This window comes from Anastrepha ludens, chromosome 2, assembly GCF_028408465.1.
Source record: "Anastrepha ludens isolate Willacy chromosome 2, idAnaLude1.1, whole genome shotgun sequence".
In the NCBI taxonomy this organism is placed as follows: Eukaryota; Metazoa; Arthropoda; class Insecta; order Diptera; family Tephritidae; genus Anastrepha; species Anastrepha ludens.
This window is the reverse complement of record NC_071498.1, coordinates 20,861,682-20,873,946: the sequence shown is the minus strand read 5'-3', so window position 1 is coordinate 20,873,946 and position 12,265 is coordinate 20,861,682. Positions and strand designations below refer to the sequence as shown.

The window sequence follows — 12,265 nt, the reverse complement described above, 5'->3', positions numbered from 1 at the left end:
ATATTTCGGAGTTTGAGAAATTGAAATTAAAGGTTTTTTTAAATAAATAATTATTTCTTTGTATCAGGGCAACTAATAGCCGTATTTTTTGCCTGCGATCCATCTTTTACTGACAAACTATCCCATAAGCAAATCAGCTGTTCACTAATCCGCGTAAACACCGGCTGTCGCACTACAATTTTAATCCGGAATTAACTGACTCCGGTAATCCCGATGAACAACGCCATCTGTCTAGGCTATAGCAGCCCTAAAATGTGCCGTAAACATTTTTGCATTGTGAAACGCAAGCATTGTTGCCTATGCCGACGCCTGCAATAGAATGCAATTTAATTTGCTGAAATTAGGCGCCATAAAATGGGGAATAACTGCCGCAAGCAGTTGGGAAATTTATAATTTTTTTTGTTTGTTTTTGTTTTCACCAAAATGAAAACACTTGAAAATTTTTAAATGCAAAAATTTATTAAATTTGTATTATTACAGTTAAATGTTAAGCGCGCACTTATGCTTGCTGAAAGCAAATTATGAAATTTTTTTGCATACTTGAATTTTTGTTTTCGTATTTTTCTTTTCTATTTCATTTAATTTTTCGCGTGAAGAAATTAACAAATAATGGTATTTTCCATAAGTCCAAGCACTTTAAAACTATTTAAAATTGTATGACTTTGCCGCATTTTTAAAAATTTGCTTTAATTTTCTCCAAGCAATTTTTGTTAGTAAAAATTAATAAAAAAATGGCAATTCGCTTAAAACCTCAGCTCGAGATATTGTCCACACTGGCTTTCATCTACGATGAGCTTTTAGATACAATTTAAAATGTAGGTATTCGCGATGATATGCCCACTGCATGCTCAGTCAATTAGCGCTACGTTCCCTTGGCCAATGCGTTTCCGTGACATTGCGACGTTTAGCAAATCAATAACAACTTCTTTTCTAAATAAAAATCGATTCATCGTTGATCTATATTTCACTTCGTTCTTACCGCACATCTACGCCTTCCACCAAATGCGTTTTAACATCTGCCAAATTTCTTTTTTGACTTTTGTTTTAACATTTCATCTTCTCTTAACATTTCATTTTCAAAATGGCATCAAATTCAAATCGCTGAATTCGCGAATACAGAGGGCGCAGTAAAATAAAAATTGAGTTGTCAAACGACGAGATGAAAGCAGATGTTGAGGCAGTAATGGCAGCATTCCCATGACAGTCAGTTTTACGTTTCCGAAACGACTCGGATTTATATCCGACCAAGGACGTGTCACTCCAGCAGCATTCCCTGCACATGCTTGGGGAATGTTTATACTGTTGCAACCACAACAACAACAAAAAAACAGTGATGGTAGGAAATTCTGTAAGACAAATTTGTTTTAACAGTGAAATTTGCGGTCTGCAACTGACATTTCTGTTTTAACAGAGCTCTTTTAACATAGGCTGTGGAAAGTGCAGGTGTGGGGTTCTGCTGGTAAATAAAATAAATGCATTTTAATTGTTATTATAACAATTGGATAGAAAACTTTTAAGGTCGTTTTCTTAACTAAGCATTTTGGCGAAAGCTTTGCTCACCGAGCTATCTGCTTTTCTTACCTTTTCTCAACTTTAAAGTGGCTCTTAAGCAAAGGTGATAGATTACCAGGTTTGGCCTTAAGCAATGGGGAAAAACGAAATTGAGCAAGTAACTTCGGCTGGCCACGTCACCGAATATGCGTCAGCCAATCAGCTGATTCGTTCAAATTCACTGAGAGCCGGTTAGCATTCAGATCTTGCACAAACTCCACAAAATCTTTTCACCATCTCTCTTAAGTAGGTTACATTTTCTCTACTGCCTAACTTAGAGAAATTAGCTACTTCCGAGTCTCAGACAAGTTAAGTTATTGCAGCTAAGATCTAAAAAAAATGTTCCAAGTCGTTTTTGCGACATTTGATCTACACAAAAAGAGAACCGCATGTGTCAAGGGAGCCCAGCTAATATTATTTTGTACTCTCTGAGACTCAACTGTCAAGGTGTCTAATCGTCGCTTGATTCTGGAGTTAGTTTTGCAAAGATTATGGAGTGTTTATTTATAAACTCTGCTCTTGAAAATATGTTTAATAAAATCGCACACGGTTTGCTTTCGCAGGACCAGTTAATGCTCTTGTCTGTTTAGCTGGCAAAATCTTTCATTTCATTTTAGTCTCAGGGAGCGTTCACGGCTATATGGAGTCATTTTGATTGAATATACATAGGTTGGGCGGGTCATCGAGTATGTCCTTATTAAGAGCTCGGAATGCGTATTATATGTGTGTATAAGGTGTCGCAAAATTAATCACTCTTTCGGAAGAGTTAACATTTTTAACTAATGGCGCCGTAGGTCAATCACAGTTAACACTTTTGAACTAGACAGCTGCAGTGTACAGGCAAGCAAAGAAGCGCGTAAGGATCAAAATTAAGATTTTCAGCGCTTATAATATTTTTTTGTTTTTATTAAGTAGAAAAAGTTTTACAAAAAAAAAAAAAGGATATTTAACAAATCTTAAATGCTGAATGTTAGAAAGCAGATTGCAATAAATAAATAGATTAAAAAACAAAATGGATGCTTAATTCTGCGCCACCTTGTACATAGCCACCTATCTAGAGGATAGGTAATTTAAAGCCTGTTCATGTTTTTTTTTTTTGCTTCGAATGTCCCTTTTGTTTTGCTTATATTTTTTTCTGAATTGTAATTATATATCACTTAACTTCACAAATACCTACTATAGCTTATTTGTAAAACTATTTTAATATTTTATTTTATTTGTACAAATGTACATAATATTTTTTTACTAATACACACATTTATGGTAGAATTCCTCGATAATCAAAGTAACTTGAGTGCAATATTACAAGTATACAAACATATGCTATTTAATTATGTTTATTACATGCTTACATATTTATATACTATAACATACTTTAGAAAAAAAATATAAATATAAATATATTATTTAACTGCAGTATCGTACACATATGTACATATGCTACTATATATACTATGTTTATATGTGCATTTGCTAAGGGTATATATAGCGCTTATTTATTTTAACACAACTACATATGTATGTATGTGTTATTATGTACACATTTACAATACAATGCAATGTACATATCGTATGAGTAAGACAAGCTGAAGGGGCTATGCTGTTAGCTATTTAAGCGCTGAATTGTAGAATGCTGCTCCCTTAAGTTTTAACATCCCCCTAAAAGTAGACTTTGCCCATGCACCGAGAAATCTTTTGAACAGCATTAAATCAACAGAGTTCCATTCAGTTGCGAGTTACAGGGTGTTTACAGTGGAAGTCAGTAAAGAGAAAATTAATTTAACAGTTTTTCTTTGAGAAAAGCAAAAATGCTGAATCCTGTATATACTGGTGCCGATACTGTAATTGTTGTAACAGTTTTGGTTTCGTCGATTCTGTTCAGGCATTTTTGATGTTAAACAAAATGTCGATAAAGTCAATAAAATCACAGAAATAGTCGAAATTGATCGGCATGTTATTAATCACGTGATGAAAGATCGACCATAAAACAGTTTCAAATCATTGGCGCAAAAATTTTACGTAAAAATAATGGATTTCTTTATCGCCCAAGCTAATGTATTCATATTTTATATTTCTTATGTATGTAGTTCCATAAAATTGATTTCTCTGGTTGCAATTATCGCCCTTTCAGCTTAGAAACCACAAAACAAGCTTTCAAGACCTAATAACCATTAATTTTATTTTTTTAATTTTTTACCAATTCATTTTTTTTTAATGTGTTTATTTATTTTTTTTAATTTTATACCAATTCATTTTATTTTTATTTTTTTTTAAATGTATTTCTTTTTTTTGTAATTTTTTAACAATTTATACTTTTTAATTCATCAATGTATTTTTTTTTTTTTTGTAATTTTTTACCAATTAATTTTTTTTTTTTAATTTTTTAATGTATTTCTTTTTTTGTAATTTTATACCAATTATTTTTTTTTTTTTTTAATTTTTTAATGTATTTCTTTTTTTTGTAATTTTTTAACAATTTATACTTTTTTAATTCATCAATGTATTTTTTTTTTTGTAATTTTTTACCAATTAATTTTTTTTTTTTAATTTTTTAATGTATTTCTTTTTTTGTAATTTTTTACCAATTAATTTTTTTTTTAATGTAATTCTTTTTTTGTAACTTTTTACCAATTAAGTTTTTTTTTAATTTTTAAATGCATTTCTTTTTTTTTGTAATTTTTTACCAATTAATTTTTTTTTTAATTTTTTAATGTATTTCTGTTTTTGTAGTTTTTTACGAATTAATTTTTTTTTTTTAATTTTTTAATGTATTTTTTTTGTTGTAATTTTTTACCAATTAAGTTTTTTTTTAATTTTTTAATGTATGTAGTTCCATAAAATTGATTTCTCTGGTTGCAATTATCGCCCTTTCAGCTTAGAAACCACAAAACAAACTTTCAAGACCTAATATTATTTATTTTTTTTAATTTTTTACCAGTTCATTTTATTTTTATTTTTTTTTTAATGTATTTCTTTTTTTTGTAATTTTTACCAATTTACTCTTTTTTAATTCATCAATGTATTTTTTTTGTAATTTTTTACCAATTAATTTTTTTTTAATGTAATTCTTTTTTTGTAACTTTTTACCAATTAAGTTTTTTTTTAATTTTTTAATGCATTTCTTTTTTTTGTAATTTTTTACCAATTAATTTTTTTTTAATGTAATTCTTTTTTTGTAACTTTTTACCAATTAAGTTTTTTTTTTAATTTTTTAATGCATTTCTTTTTTTTTGTAATTTTTTACCAATTAATTTTTTTTTAATTTTTTAATGTATATTATTTCTTTTTTTTGTAATTTTAATTAATTAATTCTTTTTTAATTTATCAATGTATTATTTTTTTTTTTTTTGTAATTTTTTACCAATTAATTTTTTTAATCTATTTCTTTTTTGTAATTTTTTACCATATATTTTTTTATGTGAGTCTAAATAACTTTAAATGTGCATATGTACAATAGTTTAGTTTAGTTCTGGTTTAAATGGCAGAAGTTTAATATTCGATGGAATTTTGTTTATATTTTTTTTTATTTATTGTAATAAGAGGAAAAAACTTCGAACCCAAAAACGTCTAGTTTTTCAGGCCAATTTCAACTCGGCTTTATAGCTAAACTAAAGCTGCAATTAGTGGTGGCGTGCGGTAGCTATGGCCGCAACCGCAGCAATCAGCTGTTCTGATCAAACAGATGAGCATCACTATAAACGATTCTAGGCGCCGCACCATAACGCCGTAACCATAACGGTAGCCGTATGTTTCTATTGAAGTTTGGTTTTTCCCCGTAACCGCAAGCAGCTGTGAAATATTTTGACATTTATTTAAATATTTGCAATAAAAATCGGAATGCTAGAATTGAACGACAAAAAATTAATTGACTTAGTGGAAAATTATCCCTGTTTTTATGACAAAAGGCAAATGTTGTCATTACTTCTACTTTAATATCAGCCACTTATGGTTTCGGCATGATTAATCGGCAAATGCTGTAATGTTGCGAATATGGCTATGGTTACGGCTATGGCGTTATTGCTATGGCGCCACTAATTGCAGTCGTTTTCTCAATTAATCTCTAACTTTTTGCAGGCCACCTTACGACCTCGTAAGGGTAAACTCAAATTGTTACTCAATTTGAATTCAAATTGTAATTAAGAAAAAAAAATTACTGGTTTGCTACCATAGTTTGCTTGCTAAGAAAGCGAAAAAATAGCCAAAGCGCACTTTACAGTAAGAAAAGAAGCCTGGGTGAAGCCTGGTCTATTGGCAAGAGGAGAACACGACGCTTCAAATAACACTGAAAAACTGGCACTAAGATCTTGAATACAAAAATATCAGTGCAGGGATACAAATTTCATACAATTTTCACACAAGTTTCATCCACAACTTCAAGACGCTTTTTACTCAATTTTAAGGGGTTATATACCTTGTGGGCCCGAAAAAATGGACGATTGCCATAATTTTGTTTAAATATGTTTTAGAACTTTTATTCAAATGAGGCCTATATATCATACTGAAGGGTAATATCGAAGAATACATTTTGGTGTATTTATTTTAAAAAATGTGATTATTTATTGTTGATATCGTCCTTCCCCCGAAACGCCGTTTCTTAGAAGAGGCTTGCGTTGATCACGGTAGCGCATGAGCAGCTCAACTGAAATCAAAAAATTAAATGATTATTGTAGAAAAATGTTTTTAGTGAATCTGAACGGTTTATTTACCCAAAAAAAGTTTTCTTGATATGAAAACCGTTTTGCACCAAAAAAACGATTTTTGAGGGGTTGAAAAATTGAAAAAAAAAAAAATTAATTCCAGCGAACTATGCAAATATTTATAAAAAGTGAACCCTGTGAAGTTGTAACTTCGAATAATTAAAAAAAAAGTTTATGCAAATCGATCAAATAGTTGTTGATAAATGAAACACGACTTCGAGATAATCGCATCTAAAGTTTTGCGTGCACTTCATTTATGGATAAGGTCGCGCGCTTCCACGGTCTGTAACTTTCGTTCTAGTGCTCCGATCTTTATGATTTTTTGAATTTATATTTTTAAGATGATGTACTTTTAGAATATGCCATAAAAAATTTGTCGATTTTTTAGTCCAACACAAGGTATATAACCTCTTAAGAATACTTGATACTTTCTTCAAGGCTGGAATGTAATTGCATCGCTGCTTCCTTAAACTAAACAAAAAAAAGTATAGAAAAAAAACTGAATGATTAATATTTTTAAATTGCATTAAAACCAATGCAGCGCTTTGTCAATTTATGTTTAAAACATTTTTTTTTAATACACGTTTTTTTAAAACAACTGCCGTCTTCCCAAATTAATTGTATTTTTTTGTTTTTAATTAATTAAATTTATTTCTGCTCTTCCCTGACAGAATTTGTGTTTTATAATTAATGACTTGAACTTTATTTGGAAAATTATGTAGTTAATTATTTCAGTAGAATTGTTTTTGTATACCTTCAGATTATAAATTAATTAAAAAATAATAAAAATAATAATGCGAAAAAAATTAACAGCGTTAAATAAAAAAAAAATTAAAACTTAAACCCACTGCGCAGCGCTACAGAAATATGCACGCATTTTAATTTGTATGATTTTCCATAAGCTTTAAAACAAAATATGTGTACATATTTTTATAAAAAAGTTTCAAACCAATGCAACATAATTTTCTCTAATTATTTTGATAATTTTTTTTTCTTTTCTTGAATTATTCTGCCTTCTAATATTTTTAAATTTATAAGAATATTTTCTGTAAATTAATCAAGTGGAAAACCAGTGCTTCCCCCGGTTTGATTTTGCTCCCTGTTTTACATTATTTTTTTGTTCTAATATTTTGCACATTTTTATTGCCTTTTTGTTGTTGTTTTTGTTAAACCACCACCACCAACACGCTTACACTAAGTAACTAAATTTTATTTCAATTTTAAATAAGACTAAATTCTAAGGAATCCGTAGCAGCTTTAGCAATAACTAAATGCATTTTTAATACAGGGTGCGATAAAACGAGGTCCAAAAGGGGTGGGCAGGCAGGCAGACAAGGAAGTGAAGCAATGCGCTTTGAAGTATATTGTAATATTTTTTTTTTTTTTGTTTTTTTTTCCTGGTTAGCATTACAAAAATTACAACTTCGAAATGTTAGCCTTTAAACGTGCGATTTTCCTACGAACAGCAACTTGGGTGCAGAAGCAAATTACGTTTGAGAAATGAATGCTGTAAGAATAGATTAGGAAAACATTTGTAAATGTTTTAAATTTGCAAAATTGTAAAATTGGGCGCTCAATGGTTGCATAGTCTGCGTGCACTTATATTGCAGCTTGAACTCACCGCAATGGCCTAAGTCGCAGTAATGGCTGAAAGTCAAAGTATTCATGATGACATCCTCTTCTCACTAAAGAGGGTCGCTCTTATGTCTACAGCAGCCAGGATTTCTAATATTGTTTGATATGAAATTCTGAGTGTCATAAGAACAATGTCATAAAGTGCATTTATTTAAATATTTCCCAATAGTATCTACGCAAAACTCCCTGCTAGGCGTTCGCGCGTTGCCGCTGTCAGTGATATAGTTGAATAAAGGTTAGAAATATAGCTGAATCAGGCTACGAAATCTTCTGGCTGAATGAAGCTGAATATAAGCTAAATAAAACTAAGAAACCTTGCAGCTGATGAAAAGTAAGAAATCTCAAAACTGATTGAAGCTTTGAGATGCACAGCTGAATAAAACTAAGAAATCTTAAAGCTGAATTAAGCTGAGAAAGTTAATTGAAGCTGAGAAATAAAGAGCTGAATAAAGACAAGGTATCTTGAAGCTAAACAAAACTAAGAAATCTTATAGCTGATGAAAAGTAAGAAATCTTACAGCTGAATATAGGTAAAGCATTTTAAAGCTGAATATAACTGAGAAATATACGGCTGAAGTAAGCCAAGAAACCTTGTAGCTGTCTGAAGCTTAGAAATATACAGCTGAATGATGCTAAGACAACTTAAATATGAATAAAACAAAACAATTTTAAAGATGAATAAAACTGAGAAGTCTATAGCTGAATAAAGCACAGAGATCCGAAAACCAAGTGAGCCTAAGCAGTCTTGCAGTTGAATAAAGCTAGGAAATCTATAGCTGAATGAAGCTAAGGCATCTTAAATCTGAATGAATACAAGAAGTCTACAAGTCGACAGCTGAATGAAGCATAGAAATCTTAAGGCCCCTTTCTGGTCTAGAGACGTGAAAATTGAAGGCGTTGAAAATTGGAGAAAAACAATCGGTATCAATTGAAAATCGTTTTTTTTCATTAGACCAATTCTTTATTTACAAAAAAAAATACTTTTTTCTCAATGACAATAATAAAAAAATTGCTTTCCCTGACGTAACACATGCCACTGGCGTAACTGATTGGGCTGCTCAGATACGTCTGAAAAAAAAATTCGGTCGATTATTCATCAGGAAATATGTCGCTATGGTGGGTAGCAGAATTACAAAAAAAAAATTTCCCAGATATTTTATCGATGTATTGGAAAAACAAAAAAAAGGATTTTTTTCACGTTCTCGCTCTTGAAAAAAAAATATAAAAAAAAAGTGATTATATTGCTGTACAACTAATTAATTTCGTATTTTTCTGTTAAACCCCCCATTTATTTAAGTATAAAAGTGAAAAAATATTTTATTCAAAATATTGCCCATCGAAAGCGGCAACTTTTTGCCATCTTTCAGGCAATTAATGGATTGCATCCCAAAAAAACGGCTCTTTTTTTGCGCCGAGAAAGTCATCAAACCATTTTTTAATACCTTCAACATTGGTGAACCGTATTCCAGAAAGGTGATTCTGCATCGACCGAAACAAGTGGTAATCAGAATGAGCTATGTCTGGGCTATAAGGCGGGTGAGGTAGAATTTCCCATCCGGCATTTTCCAAATTATTTTTGACCGGTACTGCAACATGTGGCCGAGCATTTTCATGATGGAAAATCAATTTCTTGTGTCTGCTTGCCCATTCTGGCCGTTTTTCGGCTATTACTTGCTTCAAACGTATCAATTGTTGCCTGTATAGCTCTCCCGTGATCGTCTGGCCCGATTTTAACAGCTCATAGTACAGCACACCAAATACAGAGCATTACCTTCAAACCATGAATATTCGGCTATGGTGTTGCTGTTGTTGTTTTAACAGCATAGGTAGCCCTGTCAGTGTAGGCATGGTGTCGATGGGGCTGGTTGGCCTAGCTTCACATATGATCTTCTACGCTTTGGGTTGTAATTAGTTGTACACCGATAAAATTTATAATTCTGCTACCCGCGAGAGCCACGAGTCTATGAAATAATATATTAAAAATTCAAATCAATCGGTGCAGTACTTTTTGAGAAATTACCAACGCCAACGGGGAAAAAATAGTTTCGAGAAAAACACGATTAACGCGCTTATACCTGGGCGTCGCACTCCAAATCGGTATCGTTTTAAAGGACTGTAAAGTCTAAACTACAACGAATTTCAATATAAAAATTTGCAAGTATATTTTTGAAAGTATAAACTATCATAACATGAAAAAAAAATCGATTTTTTCGAAATTCTAGACCTGAGAGGTGCCTTAAAGCCAAATGAACTTAAGCAATCTTGCAGTTGAAATTTCAATATTCGCACATTTTTTTGGTATTTTTGTTATCCCTATCGCTTCGTTGCCGATATCCCATAATTAGGATTTACATAGATGTAAACGCAATATAGATATTATTTCAAATAAAAACAGTGCAATTTGAATTTAGCTTCTGTTTTTGCCTGCCAGCCTTCAAGTGCCCAGCCCCATATTCTACACGATTTGACTGTTTCTCTTTTACTTACACACGCCATTAACCTCCTATCAGTGGCGCAGTCTTTTGAGGATTCTGTTGCATACGGACGCCATTTTATCGCATCCTCTGTGTATATTCCACCAATTTAAATAAGATATGATTAAAAATAACCTTGTAATTTAACAGGATAAGGTCAAGCGAGTAAATAACAAAAAGTATGTATGTATATGTACGTGTGGGGCAGCGTTAAGTAATAGTCGAATATTAGCACAATTTCTCTTTTTTTTTATTAGACAATTTGCATTTGGATTTTTGCTTAACAAAAATACTTGGCAAAAGAACAAATTGCAGCAGGAAATACAACACACAAATAGGTGAAAATATTAAAAAAAACGCTAACAAGTTTTTTTTTTTTGATAACTATGGGCATCTATTTTCAATATTTTAAATATTAATGCTGATATTATATTTAAACTGTTATTGGTGTTAAAATTTGTAAAACAGAATTTTTAATTTTTAATTTTTTTTTAATATATTTTTTTTTTGTTTTTAAGCTGTAGTAAAAATAGCCTAGCATATTTTATTAATATTAATTAGACTTTGTATTTAGAAATAAAATTTTAACTCATTATTCTTGTAGTGATTTGGTTACTTTTTGCGATTTTTAATTAACTAAATTTTGCATATTTTATTTATAAAAAAGTTTAGAATATTTTTCGTTGATCCTTTGCTTAAATTTGCCTTTTTGGGGCTTTGGTACTTATGACTTAATCAATTATGTTTTCACATACATACATACGTACTTTAAAAAAATACAAAATACAAAAACAAGCACAAGCGAAATAGCGAAGAAGCCAAATGCAATAAAAATAGGAAAAGTAATAAATAATAAATAATGAATATTAAACTCACACCTACCTAAACCTAAACGCCGGAATAAAAAGCAGCTGTAATGTAGGGAAATACAAAGCAAAGCAAAACTGAATAGTAAAATTAACATAGCAAATAGCAAAGGTAGCAACCGCAAAGAGAAAATATATGTATGTATGCGAATGCAAGCGGAAAAATCGCAGCAACAAAAACAGCAAAAAAAAAAAAAACAAACAGTAAGCTTAAAAAATATGTGTGATTCATGCGAAGTTTATTTTTCCAACTCAAGCCGTAGAGTTTACTGAGAAGGAAATTATGGAAAACAAAAAATTTAAAATATAATACAAAATTTTATAAAAGAAAAAACTACAAAAAAACACGGTGGCAGCAAATTTATAAAAGAAATGTAATATATCAATAAAACTTATATGCATTTAGTATTTAAGCAAGAAAAAATGATAAACAATTATACACATAAATATGATACTTATATACCTACATACATACATATTACTACTACTACTATGAATATACAAAACAAAAATCGATAAGAGAACACAGCACAGCAACAAATACAATAAAAAATATAATTAAAGCAAAAGCTAAGGAAAAAACAAAACAATTCTATAAAATTAATGAGCAACACTTGAGTGTTGTTGTATTGTGTGTAAATATGAAAAAGTGCATAAAAACAATTTAAAGTAAAAATCTATTTAGTAATGCATAGTAATGTGAGTAATGTGCAGTAGCTACAGTCTTAAGTAATTGATAACGTAATTGAAAATTAATAAATGATAAATAATAAATAATTATAACAAACAATTGCATAGAAAACAGCCAGAAAAAACGGAAATGAAAAAAAATGCGAAAAATAAACTATGTTTTCACAAAATTCACGTATTTTATTTCGCCTGGCGGTGGAAGGTTGAATGAGGCTAGCGCACAACTTAGCTAGTGAAAAAAGAAATAAATTTCCAAAAAATAAAAAATGTAAACAAATGGAAACGTCATAACTCAAAAATTTAAGAAAAACAGCTTCAAAGTTACCATATCGTACAGTGTAACTTCGCCCTT

The 12,265-nt window shown here is 30.4% G+C and overlaps 1 long non-coding RNA gene across 1 annotated transcript; it reads left to right on the top strand.

Moving 5' to 3' along the window:
• Positions 1-4,953: 4,953 nt before the first annotated feature.
• Positions 4,954-11,460, top strand: LOC128864670 (uncharacterized). The gene is made up of 2 exons (XR_008454717.1): positions 4,954-8,612; positions 8,660-11,460. It is a non-coding gene; the product is annotated as an uncharacterized LOC128864670 (long non-coding RNA).
• The last annotated feature ends 805 nt before the right edge of the window (positions 11,461-12,265 follow it).